Raw genomic sequence first — 16,145 nt, 5'->3', positions numbered from 1 at the left:
ACAGGCCTGGCCATCTCTTCTCCATGACAAGGAAGCACTTCAGGTTGAGACCAGGGTGGCTGGCCCGTTAAAGTCTCTCCCCTTTGAACAAAGGACTAGAAGCAGTGTGAATAATGCCTTAATATTATTTGGGCATTACTTCTAATAGGGAATAAAGATAAACAAAACCTGTCTAACCAGTTTCCTTGTCTTGGTGTCTTGAACATTCTGTCTGAAGTTAAAAGATATTGAAATATAGCTTGGCCCGGGAAGGGTAAACAACACTAATATTACCAGATCCTAAAGCAGTGGTATAGGGTGAAAATTGATAGAGATCTTATTATGTCTTAATCATCTTCTTTTAACTTCACTACACCCTTATTACCGCATTTGGCCATAGTTATCTCCATTCACAAAGGAATCTGAGACCTAACAACATAAAGCAACTTACCCAAAAATTGTCACAGCTGCAATTTGAATTCAGATATGTCCTGACTCTGAAGTCTATGGCTTTTAATTACCTACCCCCTGGCATAGTTGTTGTTTCAAACTCTAGTCGTTTCCTCCATATTATCCATTCGCGTATCCTTCCTCACTAAAAAATACCTGATTATGTCTGGGGTGACTGTGCATAGCCAAAAATATCTACTTTCCCATAGTCCCTTGTGGATAGAGATGCAGATGTGACCCAGTTCCAGACAAGGAGATTTAAGGCTAGGTGAGGCTTCTGGGAAATTTTTGAAAAGGTCAGATGGCAGGCATGCTTCTGGGGCCTTTTTTTTCCCCTTCTCTCTATACCAGTAGATGAACCTGAGCCTGGAGGTGCAGCAGCCATGCAGTAACAGTGAGGGGTGAACTATGAGGAGGAAGCATATACATGAAGCCTGGGGCAGCAGAAGACAGAGCAGCCCGGTACCTGGTAGCATTCCTGTGCTTCATTCTGCTCCTGGACTCCCTTCCTCTGGATGCTTTCTTGCATAAGAATGAGAGATGAATCCCTACCTGCTAAGCCACCTTTAAGATGGTTTTCTACTATTTGCAGATGAACACATTCTTCTTGGTCCTCTATATGACATTACTGTAAAAATTCCAGGACAAGAGCCAGAAGTCTTGACTGTCTCCAGCTCTGACCTTGAACTGCTTATCATTCCGTCTTCTTTGCTCATGCTTAAAAGACAGGTTCATACCAGGCGATCTTTAAGTTTCCTTATAGCAAGAGCATTTGGTGATTCTAGAACAATATGAATCAGCACTCTTTCATAATCTAGACCTTCATGTCAAAACATATTTCCTATTCTCAGTACTCAGAGTAAGCATCTGCTTAGCAGAATTTTTTTCAACAGCTTCTTCTTCCCCAATCTGATCTTTTACAAGTGTATTACTGTAGGGGAGGAGAAAGTATTTGTTGTGTAATCATTTAACATGTAACTTGCCCGCAGGTTTATTTTTGCCAACTTTTAGGTGTAGAGTCACTGAAAATCAGAGAACAAGACACTGCCTTGCAGAAACAGGCAAATGTGAGAAAACAAAGCTGTTTAGACAACAAGCTCATTGGGTGAACCAGAAGGAGTAGAAAGACATACTGGTCAGTGTCACTGGACTGTTATTTATCAGAATCCAGGTGTTCCTTTACCCCTCCAAGGAGCTGCTTTTAGCCACCTTTTGTTCAGCAGAATTAACCCAGTCCTATTACTAAGCTCTTGGTTTCCTCCTACTAACCTAATTTTTTACATCTTTTACATGATCAGTATAAAATTCCATTTAACTGAGTCAAATAGATTTTACCTTGAGTCAAAAGGAAGTTAGCCTATGGAGGAAGATTGTCTGTAATCCAAAGGACAAGCGAGCCTCCTGCAGTAAATGTAAGCAGACTAAAATCCCTTAAATTTGGAAAAGTTCTGTGAAACCTAACCAGGGTTTGGTTCTGCTTCTGTCTAGGACCATGTGCAAACTCTGGGACTCCCCTGGGTTCCAGTTTCCTTTTCTGTAAAGTGAGCTTGTTGCACTGGATAATGTCTGACGTCTTCTACTATGAAGTTGTAAGGTTAGCCCTGGTATTATGCATCATGGTGAGAAAGCTTATTCCACACCACTCTGCATTACAGAGCCTTCGTTTGACCTGTATTTCACTTGCATTCAAGTTATGCAGAAAAGCTTCCCCATGATGCAGCCAATACTGTTAGAGTAATATCATTTGTTTACAGGAGAGGTAGCATGGCAGAATGGTGGAGAGCAGGAACCCTGGAACCAGAGAGCCCTGAACTCAAATTCTGATTTCCCATCTATTAGCTGTGGGACTTCAGGTAAGTCAGTTAATTTATCTGTGCTTTGGTTCATCTGTAAAATGGAAATAATAATAGTAACCACCTCTTAGAGTTGTTTTAAGAATCAAATGACTTGTTATATAAATGAATGTTAGAATAACGTAAGTACTATATGAGAGTTTATTATTTATTTGGCTAACATTTGTTGAGCTCTATGTGCTAAGCACCAGAAGCCCTTTACATCATTCTCTCCTTTTGCCCTCAGAAACCCACAGCATACCATTTATCATATGATAAAACTGAGGCTTGGAAAAATTGCTAATATCTGTGTACATGGGAAATAGGAGAGAAGGGAACTCAGCCCTGGCAGTCGGAGTCCAGAGCCTGCAATCTTATTTGACGTGCTGTAGGAGGACCAGATGCATGAGTACGGCCTGGAGGGATGAATCAGACAGGTCAGGGGGACTGCAAGGAAGGCTGTGTCTATGTGTGATGATGAACAAGGCAGAGTCATTGAGGTGCCAACTAAGCACACAACCAAGTAAATGTCACTGGGCATTTTATCTGCTCCTCAGGCCAGTGTATTTGGAATAAGGCTTACACACAATGCTATTAAAAGTGCTGGCAAAGGCCCATCTAGCCCAAGATGCTTCCTTCACTGGTACCTGAAATTCTGCCATTAGCAAGACATGACTTTTCTCTTTCTACTGGAAAAAAACGCTTCTGGAAGAGGTAACCTATTAAAGCCCTGACATCCTGATCTGATTTGGCTTAGCAGATCTTTCTGAAAGCAGTGGGCAGCTGGAAGGATCATGATGCCATGGAAATGCCAGGCTGCAAAGCAGAGCAGTACACAGAAGGCGACTTCTCAATTCTACAGCACACTGGGTCTCGGGTACTTTCCTGTGGTTATCCTTGGATCATATGCAAGCACGCTCTGATGGTGAATAATTCTTTACATCTGTTATTTAAAATCTTCACAGTACATTTTGACAAGAAGACTACCAAGAGGGAACTGGATGGGCATTTAATGAGATGATAAACAAAGATGATACAGTTAATGGTAATGCTAGAGTTAAAACATAAATAAATAAAATATGAAGAGTTCGCAAAGAATCTGAGTAGAAATCATCCACTGTAATTTCCTTTATCCATATGTGGTATCTGTTTCCTTATCCCTATGTGTTAACACAATATATAATTTAATAGCTGAAAACTGAAGATGTGTCATGGTCCAGTTTCCCATTTTGGTATGAAATCATCATCCATTTTCACCATTAAAAACCAAGAAAGGAAACATTATTTGTAAGAAGCCCATATTGGGAATCAAGCATTTTAGGTAAGCTTGGGCTATCACATTGCAGTGCAGAGTGAATCCTTTGCAGGCTTGCTTTCCTCTGAGCTGCCTTCCAATTTGAAGAGCTTTGAGTTGATGAACCACACAGGAACTGTTGATTAAGTTCTTCCTATGACACTTTGCCAAGATCTATGACAGCCAAATCACAACCATCCAATATCTCTGACTTATTATAGAGAAATGATAGCAGACATGTAGAAACTCAAATAAGCAACTCTCTAATCTCCATTTTCCTACCATCATGAGGGAACATAGAAAGATAAGTACCACATCCCAAGAATGGATATGATCTCTTTGTTGTTCAATTATCTTCTAGCATGTGTGTGTCAGGCAGAGGGAGGCACTTACGGGCAAAAAAAAGAATAGAAGAGAGTCCATGTACTTATGGGCAAACAAATGAATAGAAGAGAGTCCATGCACTAGATAAACTCAGGTCTGGAAGAATCAGACATGCAAAGGAATGATTGCATCACGCGGATGGTGCTGAAGTGCGGGCCAGAGGAAAGAGTATCCACACTCTGTTGGCAAGAATAGGAAAGGCTTCCCCAAGGAAGGAAAAGCTGTACTTGGTTTTAAAGAAGCTAAGTATTTTGATTCCGAAAGACCAGAAAGTTAAAGCATTGATACTATATCTTACACATTTGTCTGTTCCTTGGACCCATTCTAATACAAGAGTAATTATAGGTCTTTGTAGTTAACTAAAAGAAAAAAAAAGAATAAGAGAGGAATAAACAATAAAATGTATGACAATTCCAAATACATACATACACAGACACATACATGCATATGACTATGTGTGAACAATACACTAAAAGGTCGTCTTTAATGGAAACTAATTTAAATATATATATATATATATATATATATATATATATATATATGCACATTAAAAATGAAACCATGCCTGGGGCACCTGGGTGGCTCAGTTGGTTGAGCGTCCAACTTCAGCTCAGGTCACGATCTCACAGCTTGTGAGTTCGAGCCCCACATCAGGCTCTGTGCTGAAAACTCGGAGCCAGAGCATGCTTCGGATTCTGTATCTCGCTCTCTCTCTGCCCTAACCCACTCGCATTCTGTCTCCGTCTCTCTCAAAAATAAATAAACATTAAAAAAATGCTTTAAAAAAATGTAACCATGTGATTTCCTTACTCTTTCTCACCTATAACCTATTGGTTCCTTAATCTATGTTGAATCTATCCACTGTCATTACCTTAGTCCAGTCTTCATTGTCTCTGTCTCCAGGACTACTGTAAGTCTTCTGTGTAAAAGACACTCTTATTTCTCTCCAATCCATTCTCAACCCAGAAATTATGGCTATCTTAAACACAATTGGATCAACTCATTTACTGGCTCAGATCTCCTTAGTGGTTTCCCCTGACACTTAGGATGGAATCCAAAAGTCACGTGGCCCTGTGTGACCTCCTGCTTCCTGCCATGCCCACTTCCCTTCTTACCACTTTACCAGTCATTTCTGCAGCCACATGGGACCCCTTTTTGTTTTCAAATGTATAAATCTCTCTTTGCTCAGAACCTTGACTCATTTGCTTCCCTCCATCTTTGTTAGACTTACTTCTTTTTCATCATTCAGGTTTGAGTTTCTCAGCTCTGTCTCTTACTCATGGACATCTTCCCTAACCACCTGATATAAAGTGACCCCCATGTTATATATATATATATATATATATATATATATATATATATTAGTGTGGCTATTTGCTTAATGCCCGTATACCCCATTACTGTGTATACTTGTGAAGGTAAGGGCCACGTCTGTATCACCTTTGTCCAGTTCAGTGCATGGGCAATGTTTCAACTCAATAACTTGTTGGACAACTCACGAGTATGGACCAATTCATGTAGCAAATATATGATTAGTCTGCCTGATAAAAACTCTTTATCCCATTGAAATATGATTATATTGGATTACAAGTCCCAAGGAAATTCAGGAGGTATGTATCACTGCCCTTTAGCATTTTATATATATAATATTTTATGTATATAATTTTAGAGCACAGGGAATCTTAGAGATTATCTTATCTCTAACCCTTATTTTATAAGTGGGCTTCAAAAAAAGTGAAGAAAATTGCCATGGTCACAAAGAAATTTAGTGGCAGCACCACATCAAAACCCAGGGCTCCTAATTTTGGGGACAGCAATCTACCACATAGCCCTATAAAATAAAATTGTACATTACCATTCAGAATGCTCCACACATGCAAAAAGTGACATGTAGGGGGAGAAAACTAGTCTTGAAATTTACTTTAAGATCATAGCATTCTGTGACAGTGGGAACACATTTATTCTCAGCCACTGCTCAATGAAATAATCAATGAAATGTGTGCTGTCCTCCCAGTTCCCAAGTTTTAATTGATTAAATAGCTACTTAGAAGAGTAGGCAGTGTTTACTTTTTCTAATTCTGGAAACAATATATAATGTCTTCATAGAGTTATTATGAAGCTAACTTTCTTCTAGGGAGAAACAATAGCCCTTGGGGGAAAGAGCTCACTAGGGCCTTCAGTTTACTCTAGGCTGGCTAGAAAAGTGGCAACAATTTTGATCTGAGTTCATCAGTAGTGATAACAGTGATAATTCCACTCTAAGAAGAATTAGTTAATGAGAAAGTTGAAGAGCATGACAGCAAATACATTTTTATTCATATATTTATTTCCTTCATGTAATTAGAAGGAACTTCAGAAAGAATTTAGCCCAACAAATGCATTTCTGCACAACATTACAGTCTGAGCTTTGGTAAAATCTCTTGCTTCTTAATATTAAACCTCTCAGAAATTAATTGCCTCCTTTCTTAGACTTTTCTAAGTGAAATTAATGATGATTTAACACGGAAAATAAGGTTATCTAAAGCTTTACCTCTGAAAACACCAAATAACTTCATCATTAATAAAATATAGTAGAAGGTGAGTTCATTGAGGGAAAAAATAGCTTATCACAATGTTTCCTTTAAATCTTAACATAGTATTGGGAGTTAACTACCATGAAAATTTAAAAAACTTTAAAAATATAAAACCAAACATTCATTTTCAACTATTCAACATTTACTTTCTCTTGTCTATCATACATTCTTCACCTGTTATTCTTTAAAAAAAACTTTATGATTTACTTCCGTTATTGCTTATTTACATTTAAAACATAAATGTCATAACTAATAAGTGCACTGACTGATACAATGCCTTATAAAGTTCTTTGTATTTTTCTTTGAAAAAAAAGAAGGAAGAGAGGGAGGAAGGGAGGAGGGTAGGAAGAAAGGGAGAAGAAAGGGATGGGGAAGAGAGGAAAACTAAACTCTAGAGCCTTAGGAAACAACAGTGCAAATATAATCAACCCTTTTTTTAACTTGTTCTCAAAATCTTGATCCATAGCAGTGTAATTCAACTATATTACGGAAGAATTCTCCATGACTTCTAGTTACCTGAATTATCCTAATTATACACTGAAGGAGCATCAGGATTGAATATCGACAGCCAACATTTCTCTTCCCATAACTGCCTTGCTAAAGCCAATATACCTGAAATCTTACAGTCTGACCACCAGAAATGTCTAGATTGCAAAATGGATGCCTGTGCCCTAACTGATCTTTTTGCTCTGGATAGGAAAAAAAAAAAAAAACAAACTCCTGGCCTCTGTGACTTTAGCTTTAAGCACCTGGGTTCCAGACAAACCATGATCCTGAACTGATAACCCAAGTTCCCTCAGGAGTCAGAAAACCTCAACCCACACAAAAAATCAATCGGGTTTCTTCTTTCTGCTGCAGAAGAAGCTTCTGCAATATGGTGACCCTAATGCTGGCCACACAAGACAGTCCTGGAGTAGAGTTTAAGACCTTTAACAACATGCAGTTATCATTCAAACATGACCTTCTGTCCCAAACAGGCATGGAGTGGCCAAACTTAAGTAGCAACAAAGTTTGAGGTTCAGTTCGAGGGGAACCAGGGACCACATCCTTGCCACTTTCCCAGGTTACTCTATGCAGCCTCTCTCAGCATACTACAGAAACACCCCAAGGAAAGTCCTGGCTTTGTCCTGCCAACAACCTATTCCCAGTAAGCTTCAAGTGGAACAGATGGGGAGTGGTGTTGAAAAGAGTAATTGACATTGATTTCCCTGTCACACATACACTCGTATACACACATGGGCTTTCTTGGTCTTGTTTAATGAAACAACTACACTTCAATAAATCCATATATCCTGAATCATAAGCCTCTGCTAGTTTGAAACCAGCCACTGTTTCTCGTGGCTGCTTCTCATGCAATGCAAGCTGTAGGATCATGAGGAATGTTATCTTCTGTTTTCTTTCCTGTGCTACACACATATTACCATTTGGTTAAATATTAATAGATGACAAAAAGAACATTTCCACCTAAATATTTAACCTCCAAAATAAAATAAAAAGTCTTTCACTTCAAATCTGTCACTCTTTAGGGTTGTATAAACAACTCAAATGAAAACATCAGAGAAAAAAAACACTCCATATTATTATTTATTCTGAAAGGTCATTAAGTTTCCAGAGGTCACAACTAAAAATTCCAGGAATACATAAGGGAGTTGGTCCATATAAAACCTAAGGCTTATCATAGCTTTAACCTTCTCTGATTCCATAATGGAAATACAGGGTATGGCCAAATATGCTAGAGTAGGGAATAGAATGATCAGTGGGTACAAGAGAAAAGAGGACTCTCAGAGGTTTTACTTTCTGGAAACATCAAAAAACATCAAAAGATTCCATTCTATTATCATTTATCAAATTAATTTTGTAACCTACTCAGACACATGTATACTGTACTAAATCTTAAATATTAATATTTCTGAAAATGTTCCCCAAATTTTTTTTCTTAAAATGACTTAAATTTGCATAGCAAATTTATAATTCACAAAGTTCTTTCAGGTATATTATCTTATTTAATTCTGAAAACAATTCTGGTATTTGAGGATTGAGAATGCATGAACTCTAGAAACCTGGGTTCGAATCTTGACTCTTGATGTAAAACTCACAATGCCTCATTTTCGTCATCTATAAGATCAAGACAATAACAGCACCAACCTAAGAGCGTTCTCGTGATAAATTAAATGAGGCAATATATGTGTGTAAATCATTTAACATTTGATGTCAATTAAGTATTCAATAAATATGTGTTATTACTATTCTTGTGGCAGATTGTATCTTCTAAAGAGACTGACACGTTTGTCTAATAGAATGACATTGGCACTTCTCTATTGAGAAATGTAGTCTGTGTTCTCTCCCCCTTGAAATGACCTTGTTTGACTTCTGAAGCCAAGACAGAAGTGTGATTCAGCTTTGCCTGGTTATCTAGGGATACTTGCCCTTGGAAACCAGCTACCACACCATGAGGACGCCAAGTAGCCATGTGGAGACACCATGTGTAGATGTTCAGCCACAGCCAGAGGTCCTAGCAGACAGCCAGCATCAATCACCAGACCAGTGAGTGAATAAGGTCCCAGATCATTCTAGCCTCCAGCCTTTGATCCACTGCATCTGATGCCAAGTCGAGAAGAGACAAGCTGTCCCCACTGAACGCCACCCAAATGCAGATTCATGAAAAAAAGTAACTTTGTTACTTTAAGCCACTAAATTTCAGGAAACTGAATCTTGCCCAAGATTACACAGCTATTAAGAGGCAACAAGTGAACTCAAATGCAGATTTTTTGGTTCCAAATCATGTTCTCTTTCCATAATTTAAAATTTGGAAAGTCGTCTTGCTCAAGAATATCCTCAGCATATGCCAGGCTCATTGTCACATCATGGGTCGATATTATCCCATCTCTGATCACTTGAACCCAGATGGTCATGGGCAACAGCACCTGTGTTCACCAAGGGCTGCCTTTCTGGTTACTTTCTTGGCTCCTGAGATAGGGACTTCTGTTTCAGCTTCTAACCTTCTCCTTATTTGGCTACCAGTTTAGACTGCCTTTTGTGACTTCTGAACCTGAAATAATAATGCATCAATAATATGGCCACTAGGCCATCACCTGAAGGTTCAGGCACATAAAAGCTCCTCTGTTAGTCTTAGCCTGCAGAACCTTCTGTACAGGCCCAGCTCTTCCCACCATTTCTTCCCATTGAAATAAGTACCTACAAATCTACAATCAGTAACATAGTGTTGTGAAATGTAACTATGCTTCTCAAATGAAAACTAATGTTAACTCCTGAGCCAAGGAAAATTTAACATGGAGCTAATGAAGCCTTAAGCATCAGAAGCTCCTCATTTACAGGGGCTCCTTCCAAGACTCTGGAAGTGGCCATAGCAATGTACTTACAAACATATATTTTCATTACAGTTGCCAAGTGCAATATAATTTTTTTTCTTAAAGAAGACCCTCCAAATCAGACCCAGCAACCTTGAATCTGCCTCTATTCCTGAGAGTGGCTTAGTCAAAATGGATCACCCACTGCAGCTATTAACTTCTGTTAATAGCTTCTGTTTCTACTTAAAACAATTTCATAGCAGCAAAGTTAGAGAGATTTCTTTAGAATGAGCTTAAAATTTTCTTCAATAGTAAAGGTTATTGGAGCTTTTCAAATTAAGGAATAAAATTACGATTTCAATAACGAAATACACAGGGGAATCTATCGCCTCTCCCCCAGTGATTACAAATTAAAGTGATATGAAGCAACTAATGAGAGATTTAGAAGCATACTCGAGGATTTAAAAATTCTGTAACAGATCAGTTTGAAGTAATTTTTTAATTCAGAGATTAGTTTGATGCCAGGTTTCAGCACATTTTAAAAAATGATCTTAGCTCCATTTGAGCCAACAAAATTGATAAATTTGTTAAAGTTTAAACGATATACAGTGTGCTTTTTAAAAACATGTGTAAAACATGTGTTTTTTAAAAAAATGTTTTTAAAACATGTGTAGGGATGCCTGGGGGGCTTAGTCGGTTAACGTCCGACTTCAGCTCAGATCATGATCTCGCAGTTTGCCAGTTCGAGCTCCGCATCGGGCTCTGTGCTGACAGCTCAGAGCTTGGAGCCTGCTTTGAATTCTGTGTCTTCCTCTCTCTCTGCCCATCCCCTGCTCATGCTCTGACTGTCTCTCTCTCAAAAATAAACATTTTTTAAAAAAATTAAAATATGTGTATATTTGTGCACAAACATCCATGTGCCAAAAAGATATAGGAAATCAATGTCAAAAAGTTACAGTAAATATCTATTGGCAGTGAGATTTTTTTCCTTATATGTTCCCCTATTTTACAAAATTTTTATAGTGAATGTGACTATGTTTTTAATAAAAAATATAAAATAAATTTTCATTGTCAAGAATCCTTTTATTTCAAGAGGTGGTTCAAATACAATTATATTTGCATTTAATTTAGGCTTCATTAAGACTTAATTCAGTTTCCCCAGTTTGGGTCAACTTTTGATCCCTCTGTTATAAGAAGCTTCCCTACGGATCTATACAAAAATATAAAGTATCAACTTTTTGCAGCTGAAAATTATTTTTTCTCTCATTTCTTGGCTTCAGTATAACTAGAAATGGGTAGGAATGTATCCATTCTTCAGAATTTAAAGGTATTAAATTAAAAACAAAGATGATAGAAAACAACCCGAACTTTAAGCAGCTAAGACAAATACTCTCATCAGTTGAGTTAAACCATGAATTCATTTTCACATAATTTTTTGATTTCCATTTACTTTTAAACATTTCCAGAATAGGCTGCTTCCTTCAAGAATCAGGTGATAAAATGAAGGAGTAATTCGCCACTAATTAGGAGTCTGAGTAAGTGAATTAGGAAAAAAAAAACTGGGAACATATGCCAAGTATGATAAGCACTCACATAAATAGCAACTCCAATGGAGAACAGAGGAAAAATAAAGAGCTTAGTTGCTTAAAGAAGCTACAAAAGGTGATAACGACAAGATTATTAGCTAGCGGTCAGATAAATTTAGAAGATAGACCTAACTCTCTATCTATACATTACAACTTCGATCTATAATATAATGATGACAACTAGAAAGAAAAAATATATAACGAAAGGGAGAAGGGAGGAGGGTAGAGGAGGGGGGAAGAGAAGTGAAGAAGAAAGGAGAGAAGGAGAGAGAAGGCAGAGAGGGAGGAAGAAAGAAGGGAGGAAGAAAAAAGGGGGAAATTATCCTACGGTCTAAATACAACTGTACCCCCAAAAAGACTATGCAAATGGCCAAAAATGGCCAGAAAATAGATAAGTTGTTGTACAATAACTAAATTAAGACACAATGTTGTCTGTGCATATTTAATTGTCTCAAGTGAAATAATATCAATTAAAAATAAAATAAAGTTAACTGTTTTGTGGATGGGGGTGGTAATGATGTATTTTTGTCACCCTTTCTTTCACAGAGCATATAAGAACAGCATCTATTCTAATTTCATGATTTGGCAAGTGGCAATTATCAAAGGTAAGTTACAGAGAAATATAAAAAGTAGCTTGGATCATTCTTAAAACTCAAATCCATAAGGAGTGACAGCAAGTTACACAATGTTAAAGCATTTTAAAGAATTCTTTTGTCACTTAAATGATGTCAGTAGCATTAGATAATTAACATAATTTTACTCACATCGCTAATAAATAGTTTCATCTTTTTGTTTAAATAATGAGCTGGAGTTTTAAATTTTTCCTTATTTCAATAAACTTAAGTAATTTTTCTCTCCTCAGACCTCTGTGGCCATTAATGAAACCTGAACAAATTTACTGGACTAAACTCTTTGAATTATAAATGACCACAGATGAGTTGTTAAAAAGATAAGCAAGTATTTAAGGTTACAAGGGGACCAAAAATGCTCAGTGCCCCCATTCTTCATCCCTATTCATGACTATGATCATTGAACTGTTGTGTGTTTATTTTTCAGAAATGTTTATCATACTATGGCCAAACCTTTATTCCACAGAAAGATGTGTAGCTGATACTTAGATCGTGGAAATAATTGTTGCCAATACAACAATGATATACATATAGATATAAATGTTGATAAACACATACCTTTAGTAATGTATTATAGTGATTGCTGTCTCTGAAGGGATAAGGAAAATGGACACCAGAATGAAATAATGGAGAAATTAAACATTTAGTGGATTGAGACAATCTCTTCCAAAGTCAATGCAATATTTAATGTCTTCTTGAAATCTGTGATGTGGAAAATATTACATACACCTGTAGTCTTTAGCCAAATTATGAAACCATAAAACTTAACATTTTAAGTAATGCTATGAAGTCTCCAGTGTTCTATATTTAAATTAATTTATTCTTTTGAAAAATATGGCTTTGGAAAGCATTGGGTTGATTAAAATCATTTACTAGTTCAAGTTTCCCATGCATTTGCTTTTTAATCTGTAAAATAGAAAAATAACTTGATTTCTTTTTTTTTAATTTTTTTAAAGTTTATTTATTTATTTTGAGAGAGGGAGGAGGAGGAAGGGGAAGAAAGAGAGGGAGAGAAAGAATCCCAAGCAGACTCCACACCATCAGCCCAGGAGCTGATGTGGGCCTCCATCCAGGAACCGCGAGATCATGACTTGAGCGGAAACCAAGATTCTAATGCTTAACCGACTGAGCCACCTAGGCAGCCCGAAAAATAATATTGAATTTCTACAGTTATTAAGATATTGAAAAATGTGTGCAAAGCACGTGGCACAGTACCTGACACTTAATATTTTTGAAACAATATTTCAAAGCTAAACTAAAAGAAAAATGATGCATTTTGTAAAATAAACTATGCTGACTCCTCAGAACTAGAAATTTTTTGTGCTAATACTAAAAACTGAGCTTTTTCTGCTTTGTGATGGATATCTGAGCATATGTATTAATCTTTCCTACTTCCCAGGATGCACTCAAAGAACACAAGAGAATTTAAAAATAAAAATGAATCCATGGTAGCACGAGGAAACCTGGGAAGGGTGCCAGCCACAGACCAGAACAGTGGGGAATTCTAGAAGACACAGGCAGATGGGTTCAGATTGATGGTAAAATCTCACAGAGCTGAACCTACAGCACCAAAAAGGCACAAGAGAAGACTACTAAAGAAGTGAGCGTTCCCCTCAGAATCCAAGAAGAACACCAAGATCAAAGACAGCAGGGACTAGAAGCACAATTGGGTAGTGGAATGGTGAGCTGCAAAATTACTGTACTGCTGACTATACCTAAGCCTCCTGACTAATGCCTCAAAAAGAGCTCTCTAAACAAAAAATGGAAGTTCTGCCAGAGGAATTTACAGAAGTTATTGGGACAAAGAAAGATAATACCACGTGGTGCTTCAGGTAACTTCTAGTTCCCTTATGAACACGCATCCTCTACATCTATGAAGCAAGCTCTTGAGTAATCTAGAAGCAATATCTTCTGGTCACAACCATGCACCCTCTCTCCAGCCAAATCTTATGAACAGAATCTAATTCACTCACCGAAGGAATTATTTTCTTCACCTTTCTGGGACATCATCTCTAGCTATCATTACTTGCCGATTTCAGACCTCAATTATAAATACAAATATTTCAGAAAAGCCAATAATGTGAAAACAGTTGTTGGACTAAGCAAGGACTAACATCTTCAAAAACAAAGTTGATATATCATACAAGTTTAAAATAAATATAATTAGAATTCTTAGAAACTTTAAGAGATGTTACATCCACAAAAATTAATGAAGATACTAGAAAAAAGAAGTAATTGGATATGTTCATGGCATTGATTGCAGTGATGGTTCACTTACCACCAAACTCACCAATTGTATACATTAAATATGTAGAGCTTTTTGTGTATCGATCATACCTCAACAAAGCGGGGTTTTTTTTTATTAAAAACTAAGATTGCTCAAATGACAAATTCAAGTAAAAAACATCAGAAAGATACAGGCTTAAAGCTGAATTAGTGAACTTCAAGACCGTGCTGAGAAGCCCTCCCGTCTTCAATGCAGCAGAACAAAAAGATGAGAAATATTGAGACAGAAGAACAATCCAGAAGACCTAACAAGAAAGAGGTAAGAAGTAGAAAACGATGAAGAAAATCATACAGGAAAATTTACTTGAACTGATGAAGTCCCAAATTTTCAGAGAGGAATTACTTGAATTTTCTCCAAGGGTTTTGTAGTAGGCATAGGGTAAACTGTGGAATATAATCTAGATGCCATCCAATAAAATTTGTGAATTCCAAAGATAAGGAATAAAACCTGTAATCTTACCAATGAAGGAAAAATGTTTGCAAAAAAAGAGTCTGAAATCAGACTATCATCAGAATTATTACATCATCTTAAAATTAAGAGTCTGGGGCGTCTGGGTGGCTCAGTTGGTTAAATGTCCAACTCTTGATTTAGGCTCAGCTCATGATCTCACAGTTCATGAGATAGAGCCCCTGATTGGGATTCTCTCCTTCTCTCTCTGCTTCTCTCTCTCTCTCTCTCCCAAAATAAATACATAAACTTTAAAAAAAAAAAAAGATTTATCTTTCCTAAGAAATACTCTCAGATGACTTTCCAGGTAAGTTTTTTTAAAACTACAGGCTTCGGGGCGCCTGGGTGGCGCAGTCGGTTTAGCGTCCGACTTCAGCAGGTCACGATCTCGCGGTCTTGTGAGTTCGAGCCCCGCGTCAGGCTTCTGGGCTGATGGCTCGGAGCCTGGAGCCTGTTTCCGATTCTGTGTCTCCTCTCTCTCTGCCCCTCCCCCGTTCATGCTCTGTCTCTCTCTGTCCCAAAAATAAAATAAAAATAAAAATAAAAATAAAAAAAATAAATAAAAAATAAACTACAGGCTTCAAACAATAGTAAGAAGTGAAGATTAGTATACTTTATATTTGATTCTAGAAAAGAATTCAAAACTGATCACAAAGTGAGAAAAATGTAATACACACATGCATGTACAACGTGTGCGTGCACACACACACATGCACTGTACTATGGATTTTTATCTCTTCTGGAAAACAAGATGTAAAATTCCTAAACATAATATCTGAGTGAACAAATATAGCGGGATATAAAGAAATATTATTCAATTGCCAAGCAGGATTTATTCTAGAAGTAAAAGAGTCATCCAATGTTAAAAAATGTATTAAGAGTCTGTGTGTTAACTATTTAATTACATGATCATCCTAACATGAGGGAGAAGTCTGTGATAAAATTGAAGACTTTTTCTTGAGTTTTAAGAATTACACTAGTACTTGCACACTGGTTTCCCTCTCCTACAATACCTCGTGCTTTCCTTCCCAGAAGAGAAGATAGAATGGCTCCCACAAAGAAGAGTGGTGAGAAGAATAAGGGCCACTCTGCCACCACAAGGTAATGACCGATAATACACCATCAATCTTCTCAAAGCACATCCATGGAGTGGGTTTCAAGAAGCATGCCCCTGGTGCACTCAAAGAGATCCAGAAATTTGCCGTAAAGGAGATGGGAACTCTAGATGTGCTCATTGACACCAGGCTCAACAAAGCTGTCTGGGCCAAAGGAAATGAGGAATGCTGCTTACTGTATCCACATGAAGTTTTCCAGAAAACACGAAGATGGAGATTCACCTATATACCTGTCACCACCTTCAAATATCTACAGTGAAT

This window comes from Lynx canadensis, chromosome B2 (assembly GCF_007474595.2).
Source record: "Lynx canadensis isolate LIC74 chromosome B2, mLynCan4.pri.v2, whole genome shotgun sequence".
In the NCBI taxonomy this organism is placed as follows: Eukaryota; Metazoa; Chordata; class Mammalia; order Carnivora; family Felidae; genus Lynx; species Lynx canadensis.
This window is presented reverse-complemented; position numbering follows the sequence as displayed.